The sequence below is a fragment of the Falco peregrinus genome, chromosome 1 (genome assembly GCF_023634155.1).
Source record: "Falco peregrinus isolate bFalPer1 chromosome 1, bFalPer1.pri, whole genome shotgun sequence".
Taxonomy (NCBI): Eukaryota; Metazoa; Chordata; class Aves; order Falconiformes; family Falconidae; genus Falco; species Falco peregrinus.
Window position 1 is genome coordinate 119,559,343 of NC_073721.1, and position 26,350 is coordinate 119,585,692.

At 42.2% G+C, this 26,350-nt stretch overlaps 1 protein-coding gene across 1 annotated transcript in view; it reads right to left on the reverse strand.

The window, feature by feature from the left end:
• Positions 1–26,350, reverse strand: part of AGBL1 (AGBL carboxypeptidase 1) — a 273,101-nt gene that overhangs the window by 2,609 nt on the left and 244,142 nt on the right. The gene's annotated exons all lie outside the window — the stretch shown is intronic.

Genomic DNA, 26,350 nt, shown 5'->3' on the forward strand with positions numbered 1-26,350 from the left:
GGAACAGTCGTAGGCTTTCTTTACATGTCCGCTTTTGATTCATACTGTATTAGGTTAGCACGATGCAGTATTTATGGCAGAGTCGGAGCCACTAGACTAGATGGCTCCGGGGGATAGGGTCGCTCTCCTACCTAGCTGCCTAGTTCCCATTTGGCCCTGAGCCTAGGAGGGCAGCTGGGTAGTTTTTGAGACCAGAAAGAAGCTTGTGGTTTTAATGCTGCCGGGGTCAGAGCCTGGATCAATCAGGAGGACAGATACTGTGTTTTTCACCTCCAGGTCAATGTTTTCGATGAGACTCAAAGCAGGCGAATGTATTGCTTTGGGGGACTGGGAAAGGAATAATAATCTTCCACCTCTGGGCCAGAGTTTCTAATTTGTCCCAAGCTGGGGAGAATGAATGGCTTGGCAGATGGAGCATACACAGCTTTAATGTGTGGTCTGCTCATTTACATGTCAGTAACCGGAATAATCTTCCAGCTCTCAGCTGTTTCACAGCAGTGCCAGCATCTGAGGTTTCAGAACATACCAAAGGTGTGAAGTATTGCTTTTGGATGTATCGATCCCTCCTCTCTTCTGCACTCCAAAAAAGGTATGAGATTTTCTCAGCTTTGAGACTCCAGGTCTTAACTGTATACAGACTACTCCGCAAGCAGAAACAAGTAATGTCAACCCACTTCTCTGGCTGATCTCTGGCTTAGTTTACTTCAAAGGCTGGGTATAAAGGATTCTATGAAAGCTTAATAGAGCTGTACAGCTTAAAAATAAATAAAAGAATAATTATGCACTCTACAGTTTCTGGCTCCACTTCAGTCTGCTCAGAAATCTGGGTCAGGAAGAATTCATACTGAAACTGAGTATGTGACATGAAACAAAACAAACCAGCCAGGACAATCCTCCCAGCACAAATGGCAACAAGCAGTGGTCTCTAATGAGTCTGACCAGTGGGTTTGATTTCTTCTTTTTTTATCAGATACAGGTATAACATGAATTACCATGATACCAAGTACCTATGATAATGTTCAAAGCTGACTAAACTCAGGGGAACTAGATTTTTCCTTTATAAGCTCTGCCTTTGTGGCTCTGCAATCAAAAGGAACCAAAGCATAACTATATTCAATATTGCACTTGGGTGTTTGGGAGGAGCTGCTAATGCTGTTGGGACAGAGCAGAGCTGCCACCCAACTCACTGATATTTTACAGGTGGAACGGTTCAGTTTTCAACCTAGGAACAGCAGGTCAAACATTTGCATTAACAGGATAATTTTATTTAAAAACTCCCTATTATTACTTAAAGCTGGGAAAACAAATAACAGAGGACCTTCTGAATTTTTTGATAGCTTAAATGATTTTGAGACTGGATTTCTGACAAGAAGGGTAATATGAGTCCTAGCACAAAACCACTTCACTATGGAAGGGAAATCTGGAAGACAACAAACAATACGAAGGAGAAAAACATACAAAACTGCCATTTCCTTATATTGAAGACTTAAGGGATAGTCTTTAGGAAGCAAGTATTTATGCATAAAACTCTTGTAATGGACTTCAAAAGCTCTCCCTTGTTTCCTGCATACACAGTACTCAAGACACCAGGACTGTGGCAACTGAATACCTGGGCAGATATAATGCAGGGAGAGGCTGCCCGCAAATGAGGATGTCCCTCGACCATGACTAGAGGTCAGGAAAGAAGAGTTTCTTACTAGTTTGTTCTGCCCTTTGTCCCTTCGCTGTGACAGTGAACGAGCAAGCCAATTAGCACTGACCTTAGTAGTAGTTTCTCCAATTTGGACTGATACCCACTGGATCAATGCCACCACCACATATCACATAATGAGCTACCAAACAGCAAATAGATGATACCAGCTTCCTCTCGCTGCCAGCACAGGCCGTAATCACACCGGTGACTTAAACGTTGAAAGGCTCTTTATCACACTACCAAACTCTACACACCAGTTACATGTCTCTACTATATGGAATTTTCCAACCCAATAATTCACTTTCTATTGCAGGAAGATTTAAAACACATAGCAAAGCAAAACAAATGGGATAGTTCAAACCAGCAGGTTAGAGGTTTCTCTGAAAGAAGAGAGGTGGCAGCACGCGGTATTTGGGAAGCGGGCTAGACCCCGCTAATGAAGCTGCCAAAGTCATTACATGCTGCTTCTCCACACCACAAAGACCAGCTCCTTTAGGAAAGAATGCAAATGATGAAACATAGTAATGAGTAGAAATGCCAACAACTAGACTATTGCATAACATTGCAGAGGGAGTGCCTTGCTTTTTTTTTTTTTTTTCCAAAAAAGAGTTGTGGGGGTTTTGTTAGGGGCAGGTTCTTGGTATTTTTGTTTGTTAGATCCAATTTTTAAAAGCTGCAAAAGAATTCCTACACACACACACACAACACCCCCCCCCCAAAAAAAAAAGAAAAAAAAAGCCCTCCAGGGGACATGAAAAAGATTTACCGAAGAATAATGATGTTGTCTTACAGAAGGTAAACAATGAGGAAAACCAATGACATTACATTAGAGAACTCCAAGACAAATATGGTCTATGAATACCACTGAACGTGAACACAGTGCAGGAGAGGGGGAGGGAAGGCTGGTAATATTTCTACAGCCAACAGTCCCCCAGCTAACACAATAAAACATGTACACATGTTGGTTGATCTACTAATTCAAAACCTACAGTCTCGTAGCCCTCGTCTATTCCAGCCGATGGGAACACAACAGCAATTTGCAACTTTATGATGTGATAAATAGATTTTCTTTGTTTTGATTTGTAATTTGCTTATTTATTGGGATATGACTTGATCTTAATTAGTTTTCTTTTTTTCCGTGTGGGTGTGGGTGTTTGTTTGCTTGGTTTTGGAAAGCAAGCAAGCTTTGGTACCCTATAAAATAATTCCGGTTTTCTGCTGACTTAACATGAGGAGAAGGAGAAGGAAGCCCAGTCCCTCCTTACATGTCAACATAACTGCAGCTTTCTGGTATGACTGAAACCCACTTCTTTTGGTTGCTTCCTGAAAACCCCTTATTCTATATCAGCTTACCTGTTGGGTCACAGCTGGACAGAAACCTTGCAAGTCAGCTGTCTTGCTGAACTGCACGTAAGACAGTCTATAGTTGTGGTTGATAAACTAGAGCTGCATGCTGTACATGGGGATGACTGGTGATCCCTCTTCCATACATAATTCTCCTTCACTTGTGCATACACTTCCAGGGCATAGAGAAAAACCTGGAGGTTTCCTAAGTAATTTCTCAAGATTTTTCACTCACATTTTGGTTGTGTGGCAGGTCACCCACTCTCTATCTATTCTACTGACTGGCTCAAAATAGAATGTGTTTTATTTTTTCTGCTGGAAAGAACAGGCACTGACAACTGTCCCTCTTAGGGAATCTGTGACTATTGTTCAGGGTTGCTGCTTGACCTTCACTTGACAAGCCTCGCAGGTGCAGTGTGTTAGAGAAGGAAATGAAGCATTTATTCCTTTTTCACATTGCTCCTCTCACTCTTAAGAAATTTGCTGCAGTCTTGCCAGAGCAAAACTGGAAGTGAGTGGTTAAAGGCTTCACACAAAAAAGAGGAAAATTCTAAGTCTGGAGACCAGTGCTGGTTATGGACGTACCAAAGACTCCCTGGGAAGAATGCATCAACAGACAAGTAAACATGTCTTCATCTCTCTGCAGTGAAAAATAACACCCCAGCAGCTGCACAATCACCCTGTCTGTAACCCTATTTTCTCCTTTCCTTAAACTTTCTCGTTATCATGACATCCCAATCCTTTCGAAGCTGCCCAAAGCAGGGATGTGGCTGCATATAATGAGCCAAGGACGTCTCTGATACAGTTCATAAACTAAATAAGGCAGATTTTTTTTTTCAAAATATCAGTCATTTCCCTGTGAGAAAACAGAAAAAAGACACGTCTGACCTACACAGGCCAAGTTCTCAGCAATTACAGCATACACCTGAAAGAAGGGTGCACTTTTTCTCCACTCAAGCAGGGATCAGAGACCCCAACACGTTCCCTCGCCACAGTTATCATACGCACAGAAGGGGAATCTCTCATTCTTCTCCAACAGTTTTACCAATTGTATGAACATGTGCTTATGTTCTGGTAAGTAAAGTGTCCTGAAGCTTTTAAAGATATGCTGTCCTCTCTGCAGTGAATTGGGATTGCCTCACCCTTCTTTTTTTTAACATTAAAATTCCACCTACACAACCAAATCTGAAAGGGTGTGTGGTCTTGCATGGTTTTGCTTTTGAGGAATCCATATGTTTTATTAAAAGTATTTTACAGGAATACTGCTTCTGAAGTCTTGTAATGAATCTAAAATGAATCTTAAGCAGCTGCATTTGCTGTTATCCCAGAGTACAATTCTCCCTTTAATAGCTTCATAAAGCAGTATTTTAGGACATAAGTGAAACAACTATGATGCTTTCAGGTAATTACACCTGTAAGAAATACACTACAGCAACAAGATGCCAATAAAGAAGGACTTTAGTCTGCCCTTTTTGTCTTGATTTGCTTGCTACAAGGTTTGGTGCACACCTTGTAATGACTTTCTAATTTCATCTCTGCAATTCAGGAGCTCCCCAGACAGCAGCCTGGCTTGCCTCCTGCCTAAGAAAAGCCAGACAAGGCTCTATTTAGTCCCTGACCTTGTGCCATGGTTTAACCCCAGCCAGCAACTAAGTACCAGCAGGAGCTTGCTCACTCCCCACACCCCCATCCCCAATGGGAGGGGGAGGGGAACTGGAAAAAGGTAAAACCTGTGGCTTGAGATCAGAACAGTTCAATAATTGAAATAAAGCTAATGATGATGATGATTACAATAATAATAATAGTAATAATATAGTAGTAGTAGTAGTAAAGGGAGACAACAAAAAGAGAGAGACAGGAATAAAACCCAAGAAATACAAGTGATGCACAATACAGCTGCTCACCACCTGCTCGATGCCCAGCCAGTCCCCGAGCAGTGATCAGCCAGCCCTGACCAACTCCCCCAGTTCGCACACTGAGCACGATGCTCTATGGCATGGAATATCCCTTTGGCTAGTTGGGGTCAGCTGTCCTGGCTCTGCTCCCTCCCAGCTCCTCGTGCAGCTCCTCACTGGCACAGCACGGGAAACCGGAAAGTCCTTGGTTTAGAGAAAGCACTGTTTAGCAACAACTGAAACGTCAGTGTGATATCAACGTCATTCTCCTACTAAATCCAAAACACAGCGCTGTATCCGTTCCTTGCCAAGGGAGGGAATCAGCTAGGTACTGATGCAAGATGGCTCCAGCTCTAAAGAATTATTGCATTTGCCTCCTCTGTTGCTACACAGTAAACAATAATGATACGAACTTTGTAGGCTCCCATGAGATTTCCCTTTCCCAAGACTCTGCCAAGGACTTTTGCATCTTACAACATCTCCTGAGAAAATGCGTGCTAAGCCCAAGGCAATGCCAGGTGCCCTGGCTTTCAGCCCACCACGGCACATCCTTTCACAAACAATACGAACATAATTAAATATTGCCTTGAATTCTGTTTGCTATGGCTGAGAGATGTTTGGTCTTGTTTTGAACGTAGGGTTGTTTTTTTTCCCCTCCTGCTGCAAATAACCAGGAGAAAGGTGTAATTCATTGCTGAGACTTGTACTAATCAGTTTTTCAGGAGTTCCCAGGGTAATTGTAGGCTGTAATATTTATAATTTATTTTGCCAGATTAAAAATGGATGTCTGGTGCATCAGATAAGCAAGGAGCAAGTTGGGCTTTATCGTTTAGAGAGAAGGGAAGACAACTTGTAAATAAACAGAGAATGAAGAGCAAGAAACCGGCTGACTCCTGGCCAATACTGTCCCCTAATGTTCATTCAGGCTTGCAACAATTTAGCCCTGGACAGAATTTTACTTGCGGCTTGCAGAAGCTCTCTGAGACATCTCAGGACTGACTGTTTCCATTCTCCTTATTGGTGAGAAGATGGCTGGTGATGGCTGTAAGAGCAGAGGGAATGATGAGCGCACACCTCTCGTTACACATGGTTGGGAAACTGAAAAGCCTTGTGTGAATATGAAGAACTGCATTTAATTGAATTGCACCATGTCATTGGTACAGCTTTGATCTTTCTGTGAAAGATGAGTTTGTATAGAGGACAAGGAGGCATTTTTGTCCCATTTGAAGGGTACTAGGCTTGACATTACACTAAATTCCTGGATTCCAGCTATCTCAGTTCAAATACAGGCGCATTTCTAATGCTAACCAATAAAATTCACATGAAATGGTCTTTAGACTTGCAGAATGGAAAAAATGGTGAGAAGCCAGAGGCTGTGGATTCAGTCTTGTGAACGATCATTAATTTCTTCCTAATAGAGAAGCAATCTATATAGCAGTGCAGGGTTAACATTGCATCTTTAGCATTCTTATAGCTGTAGGTTTGTAAGCATTAATAAAACCCACTGATTTGAACAAAGATGAGTCAGCCACGAAATGGAGCTAGGACAGTTGGTGCAGACACCACAGCTAACTACTTTTCCTTCTCTCACCCTTCAACAGTTCTTAGGTTTTCTCTTTTTCTATCTTTAATACATTTACCTTTCAGCACGTGAAAGCACCACCCTGTGTGTACTTTAGGAGGCATTTGTGACCTTTGGTTTGTGATGATGCTCTCTTTCACATAGTGCAATACCTGGCTTGGAGAAAACACTGAAAACCTTATAAATATGCTGCTTGGAAAGGCAAGTGTGAGCAAAGCAGTTGTACCCCCATCAACATTGAGAAGCTAAAGGGTATCGAGTGAAGTTTCTACTTACCTATGGTGAGAAGAGAGAGACGAACCAAAGCAGGGGCGTAAGCATGGCAAACTGGCTGTATCTGCACAGACATACTATGCGACCTGTGAAATTTCAGTCACACCAGACAGGTTCAGCTCTTCTGCACAAGTGGGGAACAACTTATTCACCTAAAACTGGTGCCCAGCACTGGCTTTTGTGTGAAGTCCTTGGCAACACGAGACATCCCTGAAGAAAACTTGAGACCTGACTTCCTATATCTGCACAGCACCATGCTCTTGAGATTTGGGCCAAAATTCCTGGACACCAGAGCTGAAGCCCCGAAACACAAATTTTAAACAAGTTGAAGACCTTTATAAGAAGACATATGATATATTCAGGCACTGTTGGGAGACTGAGCCTGGGTTAGAGTGTCTTGAGAAAGCATAGTCCTGATCTTGCTTTTTAGATACTTATTACACTAAAACTTGGTGTTTATTTAAAACAACATCACACAGCATCAGCTCTGGACAAGCACAAAGGCAGCTCAACCCATGTTTGCTGTTGAAATCCTTTACAGGTTTGTTTTGCTACCTTTGACTAGACATTGCAGTCTTATGCTGAGCAGAAATCCATGGTCAGCGAAACACCTAAGAGTAAATGGTTTAAGATCTGGTCCATTGTGATCTTGTTATATTCATTAAAAATGGGAGATAAATTGAGGAAGAAAAAGATAGGTAGCATAAAATAGATTATATCCATCCACCAGCCAGCACTGTCAGTGACTTGGATTTAGTCTGACTTTAAGAATCAGAAGAAATGTTTCCAAAACAGGTAACATTTTGGCTTTCTATGGCTTAAGCTTCCTGTGGAAACATGAGCAGTCAAGTCCCCCTCTATGGGAAGGTATTTACTAAGACTACCAGAACTCATTAGGACACTGAATAATGTAAGAGTTGCTGAATATGTTTTTGAAAGTGTTTGGGAGCTCTTCTCACAGTGTCTCTACCTCAAGCAATTTCTTCTTAAAACGATAATCATGTTATTGATGATACTTAGCAGTCCAGCCACAGTAATACAGGAAGATTATTGGAATCCTTGTAATTGCTTTTGGATCCTTCCAGTAACGGAAACATTGGCACTGTAGGGGGGAAAAAATGTGGAAAGATTTTGGCTTAGATGCTGAAAAATTGTACTGCTGAGGATAAATAATGTAAAGACAAGCAGGTTCTCCTGGGTTCTTCTTTCCCTTGGTGCTGTTTCATATAATTCTACTGACTTCATCCGAATTTTGTAATTGGTTCTATATGTCTAATTTCAAAAGTCCGTGTTCCAGATGTATATACCCTTAGTTCTCTCTGAGTGACTTAAGGCATTTGGGATTTTGAAAACAAAGTGTTTTAAGATGGCCAAGACAGATCTAGGCTGCACTTTAGTTACATAACTGTTTTATGTACATGGGTTTTGGGTCAGATAACTATGCATGCAAATATTTGTTTGCACACCAGACAGACATGTAACTACCTGTCTGAACTAATGACTGCTGTATATGACTGAATTCTAACCACTATACCCCTTGGAGAAGAAAGAAACCTCTTGGTTGCTAACTTTTCTTCATGAAAGTCTATTTTCAGCTGAAAACCACTCTGTTTCAGAGAATCTATCAACGATAAATTTGTATATGTGTGTGTATGTGTCCTGGTTTCAGCTGGGACAGTTAATTTTCTTCTTGGTAGCTGGTACAGCGCTGTGTTTTGGATTTAGTAGGAGAATGACGTTGATATCACACTGACGTTTCAGTTGTTGCTAAACAGTGCTTTCTCTAAACCAAGGACTTTCCAGTTTCCCGTGCTGTGCCAGTGAGGAGCTGCACGAGGAGCTGGGAGGGAGCAGAGCCAGGACAGCTGACCCCAACTAGCCAAAGGGATATTCCATGCCATAGAGCATCGTGCTCAGTGTGCAGACTGGGGGAGTTGGTCAGGGCTGGCTGATCACTGCTCGGGGACTGGCCAGGCATCGGCCAACAGATGGTGAGCAGCTGTATTGTGCATCACTGGGGTGTTTTTATTGTTTGGGTTTTATTCCTCTCTCTGCCTCTCTCACTTCCATCATCATCATCACCACCACCACAACAACAACAATAATAGTTATTATTAATATTAATATATTTTATTTCAATTATTAAATTGTTCTTACTTCAACCCACAATTTTTACCTTTTTCCTGAATCTCCTCCCCAACTCACGGCAGGGGGCTATGGGTATGATCGAACAGCTGCATGGTGCCTAATTATCAATTGACATTAAATCACAAAATATATAAATATGTCTATATAAGCACACAATATAGATCACTATCCCTTAGCTAACTTTCCTTATGGGTAGATAAATAATAGATACACATATACGTATATAGGCATATACTCAGACACCCACACACCTACACAATTACATGGTTTGTTCTGTATTCAGAGCACAATTTTCATTACAAGACCTAGGAGGTGTCAGGAGACCCTCCTACAACTAGCTGAGAGTTGACAATAGATGGTCACTGAACCTTGATGTTATCGCATTTAAGTGGAAGCAATCCCAGTGAAAGAGCTGGCTACTGACCAGGGCAAACCAGTTCTTTGACTCTTGTCTTCAGGTGAGTGTTGACAAAGGAACAGGTCACCTGAAAGGAGACTTAGACCATCTGGGTAGGGCTTGAGATATAATAGGATTGTCAACAGGCAGGCAGAAATGGTTGTCTAAAACATACATTATGTTAATCAGCTATTTAAGAGCTAAAATTAGAAGCTAAAAGCAAGACTGTGAGACAAAAGTTAAGATCTTGGATTCTCAGTAAGGAAATATGGACATATTCCTACTCCACGTGAACCTGACTCATTTTTGTACCCTTTAAAGTAAGGAATGACTGTTTTAGAAACCTTTCTGTATAGCTTGTTTTTTCTTTCACAATCATATCTCTTCAAGTAGGTAAGCAATGACTGGGTATGAAAGTACTGAGCTCTGCTAAAAAGAATGATTTGTTTCTGGAGTGTCCAAAGACAGGAGAGCATATGGCACAATATGAGTGTTCAACAGCTGGTTTACCATTGAATTCTGCTTCTAAAAAGACATTCAGGAAAATCTCAGCGTAAGAGTCAGAGAAAACAGTTTCTGGAGCATACTGAAAACAACTAATTTATGCCAATATGATGGCAAAGCACCGAAGCCTAAGAAGTTCCAGCTGACGGACATCAGTCCATATGGCCATCTCCCAAAGCAACTTCATCTCTACAATGTCCCATGTTATCACAAATTTATTGAAAGGATTCCAACACAAATCTGCAAAATCATAATCCCCCTAAAAGTTGTGCTTGTCATTCTAGGAATGTTCATCATAACTGATCTGAGAAATTTTCTTAGTGTAAGAAGCTCTGAGACTAATATGGAACTTTTGTTCTCTCACCCTTTCCTGCGGAGAGCAAGCGTGTTTAGTCAGTATTATAATTAGGAAAGACAGAGAATCTCTCTGTGTGTGTGTACCTATAAGTATAAAAAGCAGAGAAGGCAAGGTCAAAGAAATCTATCTTGCTTCTAAAGCAAATTGAAGTGGGATTATAGCAGAAATGTCTGATGAAGTATGTGTGATCATAGAGAACCGATAATAGTTCCAGGTTAAAACTTCAGCCTCTGCCCTCATCCTAAATCTTTTCTCAGACTTAATGAAATTCAGATAAAACAAATCTCAACACTCTTGTTCAATATATTTCAAAACATTCTGATCAATTATGTTTTTAACACCATATGGAACCAAATCCAAAACCTCGCTTAACCTCACTCATTATGCAGCTGATTTGCGTATGCTTTGGACTCCATTAAGGACAACAAAAAATATCAGCTACAGCATATAAGTGGCAACTCTTGCTAATTCCTTGATCTTGCCAAAGCCCTACCAGATGTTTCATGAAGAATAGCAAATATTTCATTTTGTGCTCCCTGCCTCCTGAAATTTGTCTGTCAGGAGTTGCAAGGATGAATTTTAGTGGTTTGGCACACAAGAAAAACCGTAGGCGTGGGTGGCTGACAAAAACAGGAGGCATCACCTTCGTCCTACTTCAGAACTCAAGCAGGGTTTAAAGGGATTCTTTGCGCCAGAGGGACCTTCCAGCCAGGAACATATGATTCCCAGTAAACAGGAAAGAGGAAAAACAACCATTACCTCTGATCTAAGGAGACAGCATTGCCTGGCAAAAAGAACATAGTAAAAGCACATCTAAAAGTTTTCATTGCTATTTGTTGTACAATAGATCTCCTAATACTTTTCTGTGTTCCTGTTGTAGGTATTTAATAAAGTTTCACCTATATAACAGTGAGATGCTGTTTTGAAATTAATTCATTTGTAACTTGTAGCATTTATCAGTTCCCAGCAGGGAGCAATTTTTAAAATCGCTGTTCACAGGAGTATTTCCCAAATATTTTATAAAAATCAATTTTCAGATGCCTGTCAAAATGGTCTGTGTTTTTTACCTGAAAGTTGCATTCCATTTTCTTACTTTTTCCGTATATGGATATGTGTGTGCATATTTATATAGGCATATATAAATGCCCACTAAAATTCTTGAAAGAATACTAACGCAACACAGAAGCAAGTGTATTCTGAGTGAAAGCCGAAGCAACATAAACTGACAAAAGTATTCATTTAATCAAAATAAGACATGTATTTGAATGGATGGAGCAAATTAGAGCACAGCTTGCAGAGCAGTGAAACAATCACTTCATAGAGAAGCACCCCGAGCATTTAATGTCACACTCTGATTTACGACCAAAAATGATAAAAGGTCAGTTTCTTGTATGCAGAGTAAGTGACTGAAAAGATATGTCAGACTGTGCGTCACGGGAAAATTGAATCATGAGGTTAAAATGTTTGGGTTTGAAAGATGCGGGTTTAACACTCAGTGGGCTTGCAGTCAGTTTGAGCAAAGTGCTTTTCTCTCTGTGCCCCAGTCCCCCCACAACACTGGTGCAGATGGCTCCACCAGTCTACCTGCCCAGCCAGCTTATGGCACGGTGGCAGCACCAAGGTGTGTCTGAGGCCCTCCATCACCTGCCCAGTCTGAATGAGGCTGCAAAGCTCTTTAATTGCCTTTTCTCTGAAAGTGCCTTTCTCTCCGCTGAAAGCAGTAAGAAAATAGGTGCTTAATAAATTTGGTGGGCCTGGTCCAACACCTTCTCTCAGCAAAGCAAGACTTCAGTAAAGAAAATAGCAAGTTTCCAGATCCATTAGGGAAAGAAGTGAGTATTCGTGATTCTGCCAGACAGGAATGAAGAGTTGAGCTGGAGGAATGATGAGGATGTAGGACTCCTGCTGACATCAGGAGGAGAGAGAGGTGCTCAGTAAAATCAAGGCTTAGCTGCCAGATCGTATTTCAAAGACCAATGTTGTAATTCTTGCGGTACTGAAAACAACTGGTCATAAAAGTGAAGGAGAAATTATTCAGATGGGAAAGAAACTGTCACGAGCTGCCAGATTTTCTGTACCCAGCCTGGCCTCTGATTTTAAGCTGTCCAGCTTGCCTATCTAGCAGAAAGAAGTCAGTCATCCAGCTCAAAGAAACAAAGACTGAGGACTTGTGAGTGCTGGTTCCAATAGACCTGAAAACCTCGTTAGTCAGGAAATCTTGTATTTCCTGGCATTTGCCTTCATATTTCTGTTTTCCTAGCTCCTCATTTTGTCTCTTTGCTTCAGGAAGCTGTTTATTGCACCAAAATAAAGTGACATCTGCTTTTCCCATGGTGGAGTCTGTCTTCCAGGAACTGAAACACCAGGAAAAGACCAGATCGTGAGTTCTGGCTCATGGATTGTCCCCTAAGGCATTGAAAAAGCCCACAAAAATGAGATTTGCCAGTACAAACAGCACAAATCCAGGTGCTAGAACACACAAACACATTTTACAGAGGGGTGCATTTAGGAAGGTTTTATTCAGGAATGCACACAGGGTTCCTGACTGCTGTTTGCTGTGATAGAATCTCTTGCCTTGTTCCTTCTCCATCAAATCGTGGCGGCATCATTTTCTCTACAGAAATTTTGGCTGCATCAGCTTCACACAGGTACCCCTGCCATAACAGCTCTAGTGTCAGTAACACATAACCCCTTAAACAAAACACTGTATGCTGTGGAAGAACCCAGGTTCTCAGAATTCTGGAGATAACGGTGGTAGAGCAGGTGCAGCCCAGTCAGACTGCTGCTGACTTCACCCTGCATTTGCCAGGCGTACGCCGGACTTTCTCCTTTTCTGCACAGCCAACCCGCAGATAAACTGTGTCAGATGTAATGGTGCATGATACAGGCAATTCAGAATCAAGGAGGAAAAAAAGCATCTCTGAGGCAAGATGGGTTATCAGCTCAGCTCAAAAAGCAGCATATCAAGAAACACTGCCAAGACGATTTTAGAAATCTATAATTTAGATGTTACCTTAAAGCCTAAAACTTTGTTTGAAAACTTCATACTTCTCACAAGCAGACTAGCAAAGCTCAGGAGGGTCAGACCAGCCAGCTATCAGTCCAGATGACAAAGTAATACACTTAACGTATATGAAGTGCTGTACACATGAAAGGTACAGGAAGGATGGCAACGTTATACAGTTTTATCCTGCAAGGAATCAAAAGCTGTTATTGCGCAGCAGTTTTCTCAGAGCTATTACACTCCATTGCTTACCCACACATCAGCTTACCTTTCTGGGCTTCCCAGCAGTATGAATCACTTTCAAATAACAATGCGTTTACTTTACATACAGGCTTTACAGCCTGAAACACCCCGTACTGCTTTCTGGAAAGGGAAGCAGTCTGATGATTTATCAGGGAAAGGTCTGCTGATGTGCATGGAGCTGCACTGGCATGTCCCATCTGAGCAGCTGAACTCCTGAACAGCATAATTCACCCCTAATTTTGCAGACATTTCTGAGGCAGGGAACAACATTGCTTTAAATCTTCTTGGGTTTAGAACCGAAAGTGAAGAATTCTAAAATCAGTGAACAGCCAGTGCAACAATATTAAGGAATGAAAGAAATACGCCCTGTGTCAAAACTTGGCAAAGGTGCCAAGCCTAGATCCCTAACTCTTAATACTCAGAGTATTTCTTAGTTTGTTAGTGAGTAAGGATTGCTGTGCAATGACAATCATTTGATGATAATTACAACAGCAGTGAGAGCCTGTGCCACTTTTCTCATCAGCCTTACACACTTACTCCACAGATGGGCACGATGGCAAGGCACGGTGCGAATGGCAGGCGCTCCTGGAAGAGCAGTGCCTGCTTGTGTAGTTCTGGGAAAGCATGGCATTTGGGAAGTGGCAGAGCAAGGTCTGAGGGGCTGTATACACTGATGCAGAGCATCCCTTAGGCAACCTTTTTCAGCCATGCGCTTAGTAACAAGTCTCAGTGAAAGCGCACAGACCCTGCCGGTTGCCTTTCTCTGACACACATCTATTTAATGTAACTGGCTCCTATGAATTTAGGAGCAAAAAGCCCAGAATTAAACACGTTTACACAATTAGAGCCATATTAACCTAAGCTGCTGAGGGTGAATTCATTAAATCATATGTCCAAAGATCTTTGATGGTGGAGGAGCAAAACCAGTCACCACAAACCAATAGCTCTAGCTTCAGAGATGTTTCCTTCCACCTTCTCGTGCTGTTTTACACATTTCCAATGCAAGAGAAATCCACAGGGAAACAATCAAGGAAGAAAAAAAAAATTGCTGAGCTGTCTATTCCCTTGCTCCTTTCAATGTCTGCCCCCTCAGAAGCTTGGCACACCCTTCTCCCACGCTACTCCTTATAGCCAGGAAATGCCTATCATTTCACTTCTTACAGAGGGTCTCCTTTGAGATGGATTAACCTAACACTCCTTAAACTCAGACCTATCAATTTCCTCTGCTGGAGACTTTGAATTCAGATATCTTTGCTGTACTGGAAAATATCCACTGATAACAAGCAATTATTATTACAAGATATATCCTTAGAGATAGGAACTGGCTGCTAGGAAAGAGTGAAATGAAGGGGAGAGGGGAAAACCAAAAATACTACTCTCACTTGAACCTGACAGGGTTTTAGTCCCTTTCCCAGCATGCCATACCCAAGAGTCCTTGGACAACTTTCTGAACAAGATTCAGCTGACACCTACCATTTAAGCACTCGAGTGTCTCACAATAACTTTCAGCATCATTAATGGAAATGGATGAATGTTAATTTCAGATTTAATTTGGTGTTTGAATCCATAAAAATATGTATAATCTCCTCTTCTCCCCACCAACTAGTATATGGACCCTGAAGGCAGCATCCATAGCTAGCTAAAAGATGGTTTGTGGATTTCTTTCTGTGAGAATTTATAAGTGTGCATTAGATTGAATGATATATAAAATATATACCCAATATAATGCCTGTAATAGCAGGGACTGAAATAAACCAGTTTGTGCTTGGGAGTGTTTTAAAATAGTAAGTGTAGTGGGGAGGATGTGCTGTCGAAGAAAAGCAGAGGTTAATGCGCTCCTCTTTCCATCGCTGTGGACTTGCACATTCAAGTCAAGAGGAACTGAACAGAGAAAACCAGCCCTGGCATATGCCAGAATGACTCTGAGGTGCACCATAAACTCTCAGAGAGTTCAGAGCACAGGGGGACTGTGCTGAACAAGCAGCATTAGCAGTAGCCTGGAGGATGCCTACCAGCGCCCTGAGAAGTAACTTGTCTGCTTCAAGGGCAGTGTAATAACACATGCTAAGCAGAGATTGATAGCCCCATAACAAGCATCCCCGACATGGGGCTGAGCAATCAACGAAAGCAGAGATCCTGCCAAAGCGCAGAGTATGAAGTTGGCTACAGATGTGAACAAAGCAGTAGCTGGTACAGAAGTCAGGCAATACTGACAACCTCAGTCTAGAGCACAGCAAGGAAATGGGCCCTCTGCAAGGCCAGGAGAGGCCTGAAGAGAGACAGGACAGACACTGAGGGTGGAAAGATGTAAGCCATGGAAGTACATTCACTCCTCAGATGCCCTGTACTCTGGCAGTCCTCAGGACCACTGACCACAGGAACCACAACATGATCTGCCTCCCTGGAAAGTCTCTCAATTTGGTCAGCATCTGCCAGGTGTAGGGACAAGCCTGACAGCCCCAGCAGGAACAGGCATCCCTGCAGACGACAGCTCTTTCCCAAAGCCCATTACAGGAGAACGGGATGTTCTGCACTGCTGCCAGAACACTCAGTAGCAGAACCTCCGACTGCTTGCTGAGTCCATGAGGTATCTGGGGATTGCTGGGAGTGGAGCTCCCTGCACGGGCTTGTGGGGTTATAGCAGCAGCATGGGACAGTACAACGTAGTGGCAGAAATTATTTTGAAACATGACATCCCCTGGTAAGCCTGGATACAAGACTGGAAGCTTGTACCCAGATTGTGGCCTATTTCCAATTCTGAAATCCAAACACTGTTATTTTCCCATTTACTCATCCAATGTTGCTTCAGCACTTAATTGTCTACCTGCTGGCCCGGCCTTTTCTGCCATGCTGCTGCCAGGCCATCAGTGATGTGTCCATCAGGGTGAAATGAGCTTTGAATCAGGTGATAAATTGCTGTTTGTCTTGCAGCTGCTAACATCTTTTAAATTTTTAAACAGTACGATCACACACATATCTAGTAGCTGCTTGGTTATGTTTATTTTGGATGAGATGCTATGCAGTTTCTTAGATGTGTGTGTCAAATATTCATAGATGGCAGGCTAGTGAAATATCTTTCTGTAGTATTTATTTATAGAATTTATTTATCAACAGAATCAATCTTTATGTGCCTAGCTGCAGCATTACTTGTTGCCTTGCCCATTTTTCCTAGACACTGTCTGTCTTTAACAATATCCCTCTCTTTGCAGCATTTATTCACAGTATGTCTGTACCAGGTATCTTCCCACGTGTACTCATAGTATCCATCTCTTTAATTTTAACTATATATCCACTCCATCTAATGCTTGTCATCTATCTGAAGCACTTGCTGTATCTCTCCACAGCATCTCTTTAGTCAATGGTATCTGTCTCTGCAGTGACTTTATCCCTTTCTCTCAGTCACACACAGCACCAGAGTGTAATTATGGATTTTGGACTACAAAAAGTTTTGGTTTTTTGCCAAATCAGTCTCACAAATCACCGATTAATTTATTTGCTTTGCTGGAAAGGCTAGATGTGAGAAATGGGCTCTGGAAGGGTATAAGTACTTTTGGGTCAAAAACTTTTTCCCAGGATTATTTGTTTCCCTGCTGTGTATGAACCCTCACTACTATGGGAGCAGGGAGCTGCACTAAGCTTGACTATTTCCTCCCTGTTATCCTCCCCCTTTCCCTTTCCCATTCCCTTTTTCTTCTCCCATCTTTCCTCTTTTCCTTCCCCCAACGTTTTGCATTCATTCCTCTAAGTTTCTCCGTTCACTTCTTTCGCCCACTTGGCATTCTCAGGATGACAAGTGAAAGTCCCTCCTTATTAAAAATTCACTGCCAAATAAATATTAAAGCGGGGGGGGGGGGGGGGGAATCCATTTGGCTCTGTGTGATTTATTGTCATCTGCAATACAAGGCCCAGCACAACAGGTTAAATAGGTTTCACATCCTATTTACCCACTTCACAGAGGTGTGAAGGACTCAATGACCCTCAGCTCTTAGAAAGCCTGTGATGGGGAGGGATGTCCTCCCCACCAAGGGCACTAGTCTGAATGAGATGGAGAGTGACACCTCTCAGGGCCAAGAGAGGAAGTAACAGTAAAAACTAAAACTTCTTGCTTTTTTTCTTCCTACTTTTTCTCATCCAGATGAATTGTGACAAGAACAGTACAAAAGATGGTCATGTCACCTGGAAGCGATCAGAGAGTCTGTTAAAATGTCAGGAGCATCTGAAAGAGAGGAAAGGAGGGGTAAAAAAAAAAAAAAAAAAAAAAGAAAAGAAAAGAAAAAGCAAGCAAGCAGAGCAAACTGACAGAAAAGGAGGGAGGGAAAAGTTTCCATGTCTCTGGTTTTGGTTCCCTGAGCAAAGACCCCAGCAGTTCATAATTTTCCTTCAGACAGGGCCAGTATGGTTCAATGGCAGAATAAAATATGCAGTAATTAATGAACAGCTTCACAGTTTTATGGACAGATTTAACTCTTTCCCTTATTTAGAGCTGCTGGAAAAAAGACTGAGACAGATGCAAAGTAAGACACAATGAATTAATGGTATTAACATGGAAGAAGCAAATGATATTTTCACAGAAGGCAGCTTATGGACTTCAGAGGGGAACCAGAGAGCAAAGAACCTCTGGGGACTTTCTCCAAAGTTGTCCAGGAGCAAGGACAAGAGATCCCTAAATAGAAGCAAAAATATTTGGGCCCCAGCAGTAGCTGTCAGCTGAGGCAGTGATAGAAATTTGAATTACCTGCTACGGGCTGACACTGTGTCGGACTGGACACCACTCCTCTGCACCAAATGCCTGGTACACCTAAGGATGTATCCTATCTGTCTTTGTTTGGAATAATATCAGTATGTAGGTATGTGATGTGTATTTCAAAGAGGCCAGTGGAAATACTCAAATTTGTTTCAATTCAAACCAATATACAGGCAATAGGAAGAGAGACTCAAGTAGCAGACCAGAAAAGAGTATTTGAATTCCTCCTCTTTTAGAGATTCTTATCCCAGCCTGGCCACCAGTTTGCCATGTGTTTTTGGCAAACTGCTTTGCACATTTCTGCTCCCACCACAGTGTGCCAGATCTGTGTAGACTACCTGCTATGACTGCTAGTCTGTGCCTCCGTTTCTTCATGGTGAAGGGTGGGAACAACTGTGCTCTCAGGGCTGGCTATCAGCCACATGAGGACTAACTCTCAGGGAAGAAGGTGAGAGATGGCAATGCAGCCCTCAGATGAGAAAGCAGAAGAATGAGCTATCATTCTCCTTTCCTGATCTAACTGGGTCTGCTTAATAGTGTTTTAAACACGCAACATCCATGAAAGAGACAAGTGCTATGATAATTAGAATGGGGAAAGTTTTCATGCAGAGGCAAGCTATGAACATATCAATAGATCCACAGGAGATGTCTGAAGTTAGTGTTTGTCTCCTAAATAAGTAAGCTACTGCCATGCCCAGACTCATGGCAAGGAGCACAGGAAGAAGGAGCAGTGGAAGATGGAAGATGGTGAATGACGAGATCAGGGGCCAGCTGCTCAAGAGGTTTTGCCCGAATGTCTCACCTCGATCATGGAGCGAAGGCAAAGTATGTACTGATTGGAACAGGATGTGGAGACACTCCAAAGGTAGATCAGAAAGAACAATCCATCTCATCTGACTGGGCTATATAATTTACTCATTGTGAGCAGATGGGTTATGAGGTCTGCCATCAGTGATGAATTATATTCATGAGAAGTCATTCCCAGCTAATGAGGATCCATTATCATTAGCTGCTAAGGAAGAATAACGGCTTGCCAGGGCAGAGTGGGGGTTTCACAATTTCCAAGGAGAAAATTCTGGGCTGGTAGCCACCTGGCAATTGAATTTTCAGGAAACTGAAAGCTTTCCAAGATGGATACCTTCTGCTTGCTTCAAGCCTTAGCTTTTAATTTCTTTGGGCAAGTTCAGGAGAGGGAATGTAAGAGGAGGTGGAGGAGGAGGAAGCAAAGGAAAATAGTAGTAACCGTATCTGATAAGACTGTGATTAAATCAAGGTCTCACTCTAATTACACTGCATTTAAATAAACTTTGCCGAGTAAGTAATTGTAATTAAACTGCATTTAAACATGTATTTATATCACCATTTCCTCCCCTGCACAGCTGTCTGTTCCCACCTCCTGTTGCTGCTGTCTACTTGCCAAACCCGCTGAATTTAGCACAAGGGACTTTGCATTTCCTTGGACTTCCTGGAGGAGATGTTGTGGGGGGCAAGGTCTGAGACTCCCCCCATGCTCCCTCAGTGCAATCAACTACAAGGAGCTTCTTTTTTCCAGCTCTGTGTAGGAAGAGAGATGCAGCTGATGCTGCGATAAATTAGATCTGAGGAAAAGGTTGTGAGGGGCAGATACACGAATGAAGGGAAGCGAGTGTCTCTTTTCCTCTCACAGGAACTTGAAAAGGTACATATCTTCCCCTTTTTGAAATTTCTTCACATTTGGGCTAGAAAGCAAGCTACCCTTCTTGTCTTCTATAGAGCACCTTTGATACAAGTATGTTTTCCAAAGCCCCAGATCTCTGTTTACTGCATCACGTTTGTGCTTGTTCATTGCTGTATGTGACATGGAGCAAAAGAGCTCACTTACCTACATAGCACCTACAGGTGAGAGTTCAGAGCTGGCAATAAAATTCTTGAGCTCTGTTTTCAGCTTTTTAGTACTCACGTGTCTCAGTTTCCTTTATTTGCAGCACTCAGCTACCTATACATAACAACCCTACAGGTGGTCTTTAAAGGTCTTTAAAGTTGTGAACAATCAGGTTAGGGAAGTCTGTTATGGAAAAAAAGGAGATTCTTGCTATTTAAAATGGAAACTAGCTCCTGTTAGGAGTCTGAAGGCAGTAAGGAAGGGAAAGGAGTATAGGAAGAAACAAAAGAAGAAATAAACAGCTAAAGGGAGAGTGATAAAAATGAGGAGGTGAACACACATCACAGTGCAAAGGGTGCCTGGGGCTAACAAAAGCAAACCAGCCTCTCTGCCCTACCTCCCTCCACACCAGAGATGATGGAAAACGTCTCCATTTGTGCCTCTGCTATCACATAGCTCTAATTAAGGGACTGGAGAAATACCACTGTAACCCTCATCTGTTTGTGTTCAGTTGCTGAAAGGACACCATGCATCTCCCTGACAGCTAGTCATTACAGCTTCGTATGAGCACCCTCCTTCCACCAGAAGTATTGAGCCCTCTGTTAAATACCTCAGACAAAACCCTCGCTACATTTCTGTTACTTGAGGGAGGTGAGCCATGAAGCCCTTATCATGGGAAATCACTGCCGGCAGGATAAGGGCACCTGAGGGAGGACAGGCTGAACGCTAGCCATGCTAGCAACATGCTAGACGTGTTGCTTCAAAAGACACACAGCAAAGGAGAAAATCCACATGTAAACATGTGGGGTGACCAGAAGTGCATATAGGCACAGTGATATAATAATTATAATTTAAAAAAAATAATAATCCTTAGTTAAACAAATCTGTTTGGTTGCTGGCAATTTCACCATGACCGCTGTGTTATAAGCTGTATTCACTCTCTCCTTCCCTCCCCTCCTTCAGACATTTATATTTTCTCCCTCAATAACTGGTCTGAGGAAGGTCCTTATGCCAGGTATTAGTGAAAAAGAGCAGAAAGGCATCTTAAGCTTCATTTTCTGATGTGACAGTAGTCAACCTGATCTGGTGTGATCTGTCATGTCAAAGAATATAGATCCCAACTCTGCTACTCTCAATTTCCTCCCAAGCCTTTCTTTAACCTACAAACCTCAGTCCTACTTCCAGAAATGGGAGACAAAAGCAATACTACTGGAGTGACATTTGTCAGAGGGAGGGTTGGACGTTTCCTTCCCTGCAGACTCCAGAATCACTATTTATCGGTGAGCTCAGCAACATCATTCACTCAGAAACAATCTGATCAAAATGGTCTCCTTTCCACAACTGGAATCCTTACTTTCTAAACCCAAGGGCTTAAAATCCCCAAAGGCTGTCATCACCCACAGTTCCCCCACACAGCTCTGTGGCACACATCCTTTCTAAGCAGGAACCAGTGAAAGAAATGCACCATTTTAAGGTATGTGAACTGGTGCCCTCTCTCCCTTTGGCAACCTGCTGCCCACAGAGACATACCGTTGGGTCTGTGATTGCTTTCGGTTTGAGTCAGCTCAACTTCCAAGTGCAGTCAAAGGAGGCAAATGACCATCACAGGTCAGAGCCCAAACCTTCCCTTCTCTTTAATGGCTTTGAGTGCCTCAGGCTTTTTGTTTTCACTTGCAGTGAACTCAGTTCTGCTATTAGGCAAATGGAATAATGTGAACCATTATCAGCTCTGGGTGCATTCTCAGTCTTACTATTTTAATGTAAATACATCTATTTGCAATCATAGATGGCCTTAAACCCCCTTACAAGATACCCAAGACAAATCTTTTAGAAATGAGGCTTAGATAACAGTCTTCTGAACAGTTGGGACAGAGTGTCTGGCAGCATGAATGGAACCACTTGAGCCAGTGCAAGAGATGATCTTGCTGTGCCTGTTTGTCCCACATCCACCAGCCATCAGATCCAGGCTGTGCGCTGCAAGCACCTTGTGCACAACTGCAGACTCATTCACTCCCGGAACTGAGTGTTGACAATGAATCCTCACTCTCACATTGGCTTTGGTTGACTTATTGGAATCAAAATGAGCCACAGATAGATTAAAAATACCAATGAGTACAACACCCCTTCCCTTCTGTATTCATCTGCATTGGAGTGGTGGACAGCAGCTGACAAAAATCTTTCAGTGCAGGGGCTATTTTCTTCTCAATGGCCCACTAGACTGGTAATTTTTACACTCTAGAGCACAACCAAGAACTATCGATAGGAATAAATGTTCTTCCGTTGACTTAGCCATGGAAGAATAAGGATCTAGTTACTAGCAAAACCCAGATACTCACTGAAATCCTGGAGTAGAGGAGAGCTGTGAGGAGAAACGGGGAAAGTGGAACAGAAAGCCTGTGAGGGTAGAGGCAGGAGGCTATGAGACATTATCCTTCGTTCAGCATGCCGATGAGTTTGCCAAGCAGGAAGCAAAATGGAGAAAAGGTGTCTGATGCATCACATGTCATCTCTGCTGTCACTCACACTCTTTAATTACCCTTAAATCAAGTGCAATAGCTTCCCCAGCCCTGAAATACGTGCTGTCTGTCTCCTTACACACATAATAAGGCCTGCAGGGATTTCAGAGACTTTAGCCTTGCGTGTCTCATTGCTCTGATCCTCAGGTTTCTTTTAGCATAAAATCAGCTGAAAAGCATTGCAAGGCACATCCGTATTTTTATAAATCCTTATCCTGCTTGCCAAACCTAGCTGAGTCAATGAATGCCCAAGATTGTGATTTGGATTCTCCTTCGCAGAGTATATTTGTGTACTGCTGTTTCCATATGTCATCATGTACTTGTTATGCTGCTTGTTACTCCAGTCATATCTAGCCAAGGAAGCAGCCACAGCAGAAAACTTGCAATATTTCTAATTTACATGAGATTTGTAGGGATGTGCAAAAGCTTTTGGAAGGAAAAAAAAAAAAAAAAAAAAAAGAAAAAAAAAAAGAAGCCCCAAACACCTGTCCCCTCCCCATGCTCCAGATTCCAATAAAAATTTAGTTCCTTCTAGGGGAATTAAGGTTATGAAAATTTAGCTGAACTCTCTTTTTTACTACTACTATCTCCAGTTCCTGGCCTTCCATTTGCTAACTACAGTGCCTTGCCATCCCAGAACACATGTACAAAATGAAGTACTAAACTATTGTAGGAAAGGGTGGAGTTAGTCTGAGGTAGTTTAGCCACTTAGATTCAGTCATCTAGTCCAAACTAAGTTTTGTGGCTACCATCCAAATCAATGGAGGAAGATAATAGATACATTGTAGCCATAGGTAAATAAAGTTAATTGAAATCGTCTTTTAGCAGCACCTTCATCTCTTCATGAACTACAGAAGAGGGTATGTAACCAGCTCTGTTTACACCCCCAAATTTTATGTACAAAGGGCTACAGCTTGCAAAACACCATGCTGCTGAGAAGGGACACCCCAGCGAGATGCATGAGCAGAGATAGATGAAGGGTATTAAAATGGTCAATGCAGAAAGAGATGAGCCTAAACTATTAAATCTACATATTCCTACAAAGTTCAGCACCAAGGCTGTCTGAATATCCCATGTCCTGAATTTTGGATACATGTCATTGAACTAGGGAAGTTCTAGAGCATGCAAAAGATAAGCAGAAAAAATTGTGTTTTGCTTAGGTATTTGCTTGGTTTTCTCTGCAAAGCCAATGAATGTGTTTTGCATTACACATGATGCAAAGCGAGAGCAATTCTCCCCTAGAAGAGCTTGCATAGGAGTGGCCTGGAATATAAAAGCAGTATGATAATATATTAAGTGGCAATACAGTGTTATCCTGAAAATCTCAGCCTGTTAGCAAATGATGGTTTTCCTAAGAAACATGATGTGTGGTTTGCTGGCTCAGTCTTGCAGGATATTTGTTTTCCCATCTGGATATAAAGAGATGATCCAGAGTCCAGGCTGAGCAGTCCTTGAGGAGGAGACCTGGGATCAACATAGTTTAAGTGGAAGGCGTGGACTGGATTTTTGACTTCAATTTGTGAATAAACGAAACCAGAAACCTGCCACCTGCTTGGGATGAACTTGAAAGTAAAGAGAAAGAAAAACACTGCAGGAGCTTATGATATTACAAAAATCCTATTCTTTAATTTGATTCCCATCTTAGAGGCATCCGCAGGAGGGATCGGAGACAGGAAAGGGCAATGGATTAGGGAATCTTTTCTACTACCAGTAGAAAAGAAAGCTCGTTATGGAAAACAGTGTTTTTGTAAAAGCAAGACTGTAGCAGCCTATTGGTTCCTAATACCCTGGCTCTTCTCTGTTGATTAAGACTCCAGCCTCCTCCCATGCTAAATCTAGTTTAAAGCTCTCCTTATACAAGTCTAGCCAGCTTGCTGGTGAAGACCCTCTCGCCCCACTTAGTCATTTTGTGCCCATGCCTGAAACCTGAATAGGAAGAGGTGTGTTGGGTAAAGGTGGCGATGCGTTCACACTGCTGTGGAAGAAGCCAACACATTCACAGCCCACACACTCCTTGTATCCATCTGGTGCTACCACCTACTTCACTTTGTGAACTTCTGAATACATTTTACCCATGTAAAAATAAACACTGCAGTAATGATAAACAACAAATGGTAAGCATGAAATATGACTGCTGACCTCACATGTGTAGCACAACAGAGAGTAGAAAAGGTTTCCATGAAGCATAGGAGGCAAATCAATAGCTGACTTATGATGTGGAAGTCAGCCTGGTGTGGCTTGCAAGAACTCATTGAATGTGCAGGCTAAATTCATCACCTGGCACTGGCATGCCAGGCACTGGTTCTCAAATGCTGTCGCCTAAGCATCAGCATTGCACATGCCTACTGTGTATATCAGATCCTTTGGTACGTGACATGAATGCTTCCATTCCTATTTGTCTCGCTTCTCAGAAATGCTGAGCACAGCACGTAAAATCAGCAAGAGCAAGGAGGGCTCAGCACGTTTGAAAACAATGCCACAGCTAGGTAAATATCTGAGGAAGGATTGAGCTGCCAAACATCAGCTCCTTGTCTCCTTTGAATATTTTGCTTCTTATTTTTACATATGCACATGCTGTAAAGCCTGTTTATCTGTTCTCTACTTGCGCTATGAATCTCCAAAGCCTCCTGTGCCCTAGCTATGATTCATTTCCGAATAATTTCACGAAAGGCAAACAGCATGTTTCCAGTTCCACACGCTTGTCTGATATTTCTGGGCACTTCATCATTTGGAGGCAATTTTTTCCCACTTGTCTCAGTCTTCCCTTTCCCCCCTGTACATGTAAAACCATTGCCCCTACATTCTGACCCCTCAGAGATTGCAAATCATTTTAAGCAGAGTGAAGGTTGAGATTCAGCTTTGCGCTTGATGCATTTTGTTTAAGTTGCTCGTGCTGTTCCAACATCTGTCATATCCTCCACAGCAGTGCAATCAAACTGTCAGGGCTGAGTGAAGTTTTGCTGATCCAATCTGCTCCTTCTGTGATTCCTGTCAAAAGCATCAGGAGGTGGTAGATACAGTTGTGTGCTCTTTAAACAACAGATCTTTATTTTTGCACATTAGAGGAACTGTTACTGTTTGTTTCTCTTAAGCTCACAAAGCACTCTCTTTGCTTGCAAAGCGTGTTCAAATGTGGTTGCAATCACGAGCCGGGCTGTACTTCCCAGGCTCTGCTGCGTTCCTATGGCTCCGCAGTTTTACATCCCCTCTTCCCATGTGAGGTCAGAGCACATAAATATTTCTCAGTCTTGCTGGTGTCTGTAATTCCACAACACATCTTGGAAGCACCCAAGAGGAAGTTACTTTTTGGATCCTGTGTTATTAATGAGGTAATTAAGCCAAAGGGTTGTGGGGGAAGGGGAGGAAAGACATATTTTAATAAGCTCCCTTCTGGGATACTGCACTGTGAGTTGCCAGATGAACGCTATTGCCTGTTAACGATACCAAAAGGATCTGATACTAATTGATATTATTGATACTAATATAACTAATCACCTTACCTAAGAGGACAGGATGTTCTTTCATCATTTAAAAAGCATGTACCTTTGATGTACCTTAATAACTGAATGAATTAAGAAAAAAAATATTCCATTTGTGCTCTGTTAATATGCAGCATGTATTTTTAATCAGCTTTCCAGCATGATGCACGTTTTTACTTCTGACTGAAGCCTTAAACTCTTGCTGTGAAATGGAAACTTACGGTTTTATCATTTAATAAAAGGAACCTGAATCTGAGGTGAATAGTATGGTTCTGCCCCGTTTCTGTGTTGGCCTCGTAGCCTATGGCT